Raw genomic sequence first — 7,323 nt, 5'->3', positions numbered from 1 at the left:
AATCTCTTGGAATTAACAAGGACCATGTAACAGTACATGCTAGATATGAGGTGTGCTTGATTTGCATTAGTTTTGTATTTCAGCTATAATAAGCTGTCTAGAGTATTTATAAATTAGAATTTATTTCCCCTCTCCAGGTGGTTTGCCAAGAAGCATATCAATGAAAGGTATCATTTTTTAAGTAAAATGATTTGGTACAGGACAGGAGGATACATTTTCTTCTCTCCTTCCTTCTTTCCTTCCTTCCTTCCTTCCTTCCTTCCTTCTTTCCTTCCTTTGCCCTCTCTCTCTTTCTTCTTTCCTTCCTTTTTTTCTTCTCTTATTCTGTTGTTTTGCTTCTACTTGAGAGGATGCATTTTCTTTAGGAGAATTTATTAGTCAATGAAATCAAGAAATAGAAAATAAAGATAAATGTCTGAACACTATTATGCTTTTTAGTTCTTTATATTGTTCTCAGTTTTAGAATACCATATTGGCTTCTGTTTAATCAATAAAATATTACTTAATAAAATTTAGGGTGGAAAGTTACACATATGAAGACAAAAATCACAAAGTTCTAGGGTCAAGTTCTACAATTTCCTTAGAACACTGTTTTGGTGTTGAGTGGGGAAATTTCTATTTAAATTTTCTAATAATCATAATTTTTCCATTACTAACATATCCTGCAACCATTCAAAATTTAAATATGACTGAAATATCATTTCCTGTTAAGGTAATTATATAACATTTTAGTTAAAAGTAACAGAATAGTCACTAATAGATGAGCAGAGGCCAGGGACTGACTGTAGTTATTCTGCCTCTTTAAAGCATGTGTGATTACTTTTCTTTATTTCTTGATTTAATAAGCAAAATGAGTGTTAGTGCATCCTGAATTAATTTTTTTCTTGTAATAACAGTTCATAAACTCAAATTTGTGGAGTATTGTCTCAGATAAAACACATAAAAAGAATGTATAAAATTTATACTTCCTTACAAAGAGGAGAAAGCCATATGTCAGAAACTTGAAATCGGTAAGGATTACAGAGAAATAAAATAAAGTTGGTTTTTCCTTTTAGACACAAATATTTTCATTGACGAAAATTTGGATTTGATTTCAACTACATATTCTAAGAAAAGAGAAAATCTTGCCCCTCAGTATAGTTGAGTTTTTACTTCAAAGTTCAATATGTGAGAAGTCTCTTGTGCTTTTAACAGTTTAATTGCTTGATGTATCATGATGTTTGGTAAATATATGAATTACCTTCATGTTTCACTGTTGCTGTGACTGTCTTCTGTAATGATTAAAACTACCCTTAATGGAAGTATATCTTGACACATATTTTTCATAAGTTTATTGTAAGATTTAAAGTGTATTTGTACCTCAGTGTCTCCTATTAGAAAGACTGGAAAAGTGGTGACAAATGAAAGAATGTCTTCACTCAAATTTTCATGAGGTAAATGTGTCATAAAGTGAGAGAATGGGTCTGGAATCTTGAAGCAAAAGTTATAATACTCAATCAGTCTCAAAGGCTATTTTTCATTCCCTTTTTTACACATACTTTATGGTTAGATAACATTCTTTTTCACTTGAAACTTACAAACCAATAGTATTTTGACAGAGTGTGAAACATCTGGATGGAAAATAAAACATCCATACAATTGTCTTATTGTTTCTTACTATTTGGCTTTACATGAAACACCTGTGTGATTATTTCCATCTTATCTCAATATTTTAGTGTTGATACAGCTTAAACTTTCGTATTAGGTCCTAGTGACTAAGTTAAGTACAAATTAATTGTTTGACTAGTTTAGGTGTAGTTTAATGTTTTTCTTAGATTGAGTCAGTTACCTTAATATATATGACATTGACATTAACACCTATGCCTACTTTTTTAATCATGATGAAAGAAAATAATGAATATATAATTTATTTATCTAGATAACTGAGAATTCTGTTCTGAGCTCTTAAGAAAAATAATAATAACCATTGTGAGTAATATTCAGAGAAAGACTTTGTTGTTCTGCTTATTAAATATAGAAGGTAGGAGACAACAACAATGACGGGTTTAATAAAGTCATTGCCTTCTTGTAATAACCTCTTGTGAAAGAAATCAAAAACTAGCATTTTTTGTTTGTTCTTGTTTTTATTTTAGCTAAAAATATTCATAGAGTAAGACCAAAATAAGAAGTATAATTAATGGTGTTTACTCTACAAGATATTTTTCTTTATCAGGGAAACATAGTCAAAATGTTCTATATGATCACTTTTATGTATTTCAAAGAGTATTCTGTTGTATTAGTATGGACTCTCGGGCATCTTTAATGCATTCTTTATGAAGGTTCCAGAAAACTTTAAAAACTGCCTTTTAGAGTTGCAGTCAATAAATATTTCATAAAATGCCCACATTTGCGAAAAAAAAATCAAGAGGACATTGTTGACTGTTTCAACTTGTAGTGAAGACTTTGAAGAGGGCCCTAAGACTTATGTAGAAGCAGTCAATTAAAGTGGAGACAGGGTGGGTATGGGTTTGATTTGGAAGTGGCTGTCTGAAGTTGGTGCATTAAGGTTAGGTTGAGGGAGGTGGGCTCATCATCAGTCATTACAAAGATAACAGAAGTAAGAATAGACTCTTTTTGGTAGAGTAGGTATGTTGAGGATCAAGTACAGTCATTTAAACTTGCAAAGCTATGTTGAAATATGTCATAGGATCCTAGGCTGAACAGTTCAACTTTTTGGGGAATAAGGAAAGGAAGACTTCCACTAAGGATGAAGAAATAAAAGAGAAGCAAAGTGGAAGGATTGTTGAGTCACTTAAGGTTGATTTTCCCAAGGGCAAGGACATGGGTACTGCGCTGGCATTGAGAGGGCAACAGGTATGGGCCAGATCTGCAAATTTCACTGTATCGCCAAACATCTGCTCTGGATATTTCATTTAGCTTTTTCATTTTTTAAAGTTTATGTGTTTTTGAGAGAGAGACAGAGACAGAGTGCAAGTGGGGGAGGGGCGGAGAGAGAGGGAGACACAGAATCCTAAGCAGGCTGCAGTCTCTGAGCCTTCAGCACAGAGCCACGAACCAAACTGGGTGATCATGACCTGAGCTGAAGTCTGACGCTTAACCCACTGAGCCACCCAGGCACCCCTGCTCTGGATATTTCAAAGTTACCCTAAGGTTGGTGTGATTGAAGCTAACTCATTATTCCCAAACTGCGTCCTTCTGTTTCCAAACATGATCCTTCTTTCTTATACATTTTGGTAAATGTTGTGCCTCTCACCCTTTACTGAAGAAAAATAAACCCAGGAGTGTCATTCTTTTTTTTTTTTTTTAAAGTTTATTTATTTACTTTGAGAGAGAGAGAGAGAGAGAGAGAGAGAGAGAGAGAGTAGGGGAGGGGCAGAGAGACAGAGGAGGGAGAGAATCCCAAGCATGCTCCCTGCTGTCAGCTCAGCACAGCAATCTACAGTGGGGGGAGGGGCTCAGTTGATCCCTTGAGATCATGGCCTGAGCCAAAATCAAGAGTCCAGTGCTTAACCAACTGAGCCACCCAGGCACCCCCAGAGGTGTCATTCTTAATTCTCCTTTCTCTTCTCCATGTCCAATCCATCAGCAGGTTCTGCTGATGTATCTTGAGTCTTTCACTCTCACTTCTCTTTGCCTGTTACCACATACTCTAAACAACCAAATTTTCCCCTAGATTAATGCAATATGTTCTTAGTGGATCTCCTTGTTTAGTCTCCAATTAAATCCATTTTCTACACTGCGAACAGAAAGCATGATACACTTAGATCATGTCACACCGTGGCTTTCTAATAAAACTACTTGCTTAGGCTACATAATCTGGCTCCTGACTACCTTTTAAAATTCATTTCTTAATCAGCTCACTGAACTATAGCCTTGTTGGCCTTCATTTTTGTTCCACCAGCACACAGACAGCTTCCCACTTCAATGCCTTTACATTTCTGCTTTGTGTCTAGAACTCAGTTTTCTGAGATATTCACATGGCTGACTCTTGTCAGAGATGCTGTCTTTGATCAAAAATTTATAGTAGCCAACTCAAACCATTCTATCACATCTCCTTGTTCTTATTTCTTCTCCTATAGCATTTGTCTTACTTTTTTTCTTTACTCACTTGTATCGTCTCAGACATAAGTCCGACCAGAGCAGCCACTTATCTGTGTTGATGTATACTATATCTCCAAGGCTTAAAACAGTTCTTGGAATGTAGTTTAATGTAGTTGGTGCTCACCAACTCAAAACTGAATAAATGAAGAGTTGAATGGTGCTAGGCTGCAAGATAAAGAGGGTACTTGGAAATAAGGAATGGAAGTATTTTGTGAAATGTCTCAAGGGATCATCCTGTGCCACTTCTTCTTACTGAGCTAAACGGACATACTTCCTTTGAAATAAGAGTTAGAAGACAATTGATCCAAGTCTGTGAAGCGTTGGGTTCATCATTATCTTTTGCTCTACATCGCTATACAACAATAAACATGAATTTCCCCCTGTCAGGCACTGATAGAATTTTACAGCTTTGTATCTTTGGCCTCCCAAAGCTTGGAGTTTCTTATAAAATATCATTTGGATTATATCTTTCAGGGAAAATGCCAAGGGCATAAAGCAAAACTGGAATGTTTTTCCTGAAACCGCATGGGATGCTCATGCCTTTAGGATTTGCCTTAATCTTAAAAGCTCCATGGTTTGAAGGGAGAAGAAAGCTCACAGCTGCTCATCAGGAAACAACTCTTTGTGTACCCCAAGAATCCTTCTTGAAGGTAAAAGCAGTCACTTTGTGATGTGGGACCATAACTCTACTACAGCTGGATAGTAATCCACTCTCATATCTTCATGAAAATTTTCTTCCCTTTTTAGGGACTTGTAACTAAAACCTGGATGCATTCTATTCTGTTTGATGGTTTGTCTAAGTGAGAAAATTTTTAAAAAGAGTCACTGTGTAATGTAATTTTAGATTGTATTCTTAATACTATACACAGTACAGATAAATTCATTTTTTTTAAGATAATGTATAAAATCTATGAAATGCCTGCCAAATATTTTCCAATTTAGATGCTGACAGTTGGATATAGTCAACCGATTAGAATATAAAGGACAGAGATTTGGGGTCAGCTGTGGGAATTTGCTATGATGAGTGTCTGTTTTTCTAATCAAGTTCTTGAATTGAAAATTTTGAACTTCTGAATGCTGTAAATTCCATATTTTGTATGATTTACCAATCTTTCACCCATCCACATTCAGTTCTTTTATCCATCGGGATGCATGTTGCCTAAAAAGGCTGGGTACAATTGAACAACAGCACCGAGAAAAGCTAGAATTATAACTCTTGTTTTGTTGTTGTTGTTGTTGTTGTTGTTGTTTCTCTAGCTGGCTGCCAGATGTTTTGTTGATTGAGAGAGACTATTTCACTGAGTTACAGAAAATATAGATGAAGTTAAACATGGTTGGTCTTTTTTCTTTTTTATCTTCTTATGCAGAGTAATAAAAACAAAAATAAAGTTGCCCAGAATCAGACATTGGTAAAACATTAGTAAGTGGGGAGATAATCAGCCTTGGGATAAATGTGAAGTCTAACACATCAGGATAACAAGGGGCTGTCCTTTGCTGGTCTAATGTAGATTCTGATCTTACTCCTATCCCTAAGTTTTGCATGGTAAAATGGCATTTAAACTATAGAGCAAGGTTAAGTATGATGGTTTCTTATTGATTCATTGTATTAACTTCTAAACAACCATAAACCACTAGAATCATAATCTGCGTCAAAGCTTTATCTGTGTGTAAGATGACATCTAAACCACTAGTAAGAAAATTGTGGTATCTTATCTTTAATGTCTCCATGAGAAAGAATCGTACAGCTTTCTTGGTAATGTATAATAGTGTACAGCTTCAATGTCAGAACATTTTTCTTAATAGTTTACCCTTCTTTTTCTTTTGTTATGATTCAACTAGGGATGAAAAAAACTTTTTTGGTGACCTCAAGGTTAAGCCTCCCAAGACAACATTTTATGGTAACTACCCAACAGACCCAAATAGTAAGAAAGGCATGTACAAACCATACAATACAAGCCTATGAAACTCCTGTAAATCAATTATTACTTTACACAGTGGTCTACTATGATTACTTATATTTGATGATGATTTTAACCTCACAGTCCCCAGATGATTAGAGCCCTTACCAGATGGAAAATCATTGGTCTCCAGGTTTTTGAAATCTCTCTGTGCCTGAGATCAAGGTCTTATAATAAGACTCTGCCTGAACGTGTGCAGAGAAAGGCTTCAACTATATTGATTTGATTACTGTTTTTTGTTTTTGTTTTTGTTTTTGTGTGTGGAGGATTATGGCAACAGTTCTTATATTTGTGTTCTACTTGAAATATCATAAAAATTTCATTTCAACAAATGTTTATGGACCAACAAGTATATATGGGTGCTCTATTAAGTCCTGGTTATACATTGTAAATAAAACAGACATGATGAGAGAAATCTTAATTGTCAGCAACAGGCAGTGGTTAACTCAAGCAGAAGGGAAATCTTGGGGAAGAGTATTAAGAATTCCCCCAAATTAATTCAAAGTGTAAAACTAGGCAAGAACAAATAATTTATGCTGAATATTCAAATAGCTAAAGTGTCAGTCCTCATGAGTCTTATGGAGATGTGCAGGATAAATACAATAACCAAGAAAACAAAAACTGTTGATATATAAGTATAATGTGACGCTGGTGCTATTAAAGAAATAGGGGCTGAAATAGAGAATAACAATGTTTGGGAGAGAATAAGGAAAAAAAAAAAACTCCATGTAAGCCGAGAAGAAGGATAAAAAGAAGACTCTCACAATGCTTGCTTTAAAAATTATTTTATTATTAATGTTGTTTTTATTGCATCATTATATCTGAAGGAGGTATGACTGATACCTCGGGGCTCGGGTGGGTTTGGTGGGCAGTGGTGCTTAGGGAAGGACTCCAAGTAGAAGAAATAGTGCTTATAAAGTTGTCATGGCAGAAAGAAAACAGGATTTCTTTGATGGGCCTAAAGGAGACCAGTTTGGCTGAGACTGAGTGGGGGAGGGAGAGGGTAAACCGAGATGAGGCTTGGGAGTTAGGCAGTGGTCCTGACTCCAGACTTTGGAATTTATTGGAGGGGAAATGGAAATTTTAAAGAGTTTTAACCAAGCCAGTATATATTCATTATTTCTATTTATTAAAGATGACTTTGCCTGCTGTGTGGAAGACAGATTAGAAAAAAGTTGGGAGATGAGCCGTGTTACACATGTCGGTGAAAGATGTTGTCATTGATGTCTTGCATCAACATGGTGGCAAAGTATATTGGGGAGAA

The 7,323-nt window shown here is 35.4% G+C and overlaps 1 long non-coding RNA gene across 1 annotated transcript in view; it reads left to right on the top strand.

Moving 5' to 3' along the window:
* The first annotated feature begins 4,580 nt into the window (after positions 1 to 4,580).
* LOC123385560 overlaps positions 4,581 to 7,323 on the top strand; it is a 48,190-nt gene continuing 45,447 nt past the window's right edge. The window contains exon 1 of the long non-coding RNA XR_006598348.1: positions 4,581 to 4,751. This is a non-coding gene — a long non-coding RNA (uncharacterized LOC123385560). The remainder of the gene's footprint in view (positions 4,752 to 7,323) is intronic.

The sequence above is a fragment of the Felis catus genome, chromosome B2 (assembly GCF_018350175.1).
Source record: "Felis catus isolate Fca126 chromosome B2, F.catus_Fca126_mat1.0, whole genome shotgun sequence".
NCBI classification, from domain to species: domain Eukaryota; kingdom Metazoa; phylum Chordata; class Mammalia; order Carnivora; family Felidae; genus Felis; species Felis catus.
Note: the sequence above shows the minus strand (reverse complement) of the source record. Positions and strands in the feature narration are given on the sequence as shown.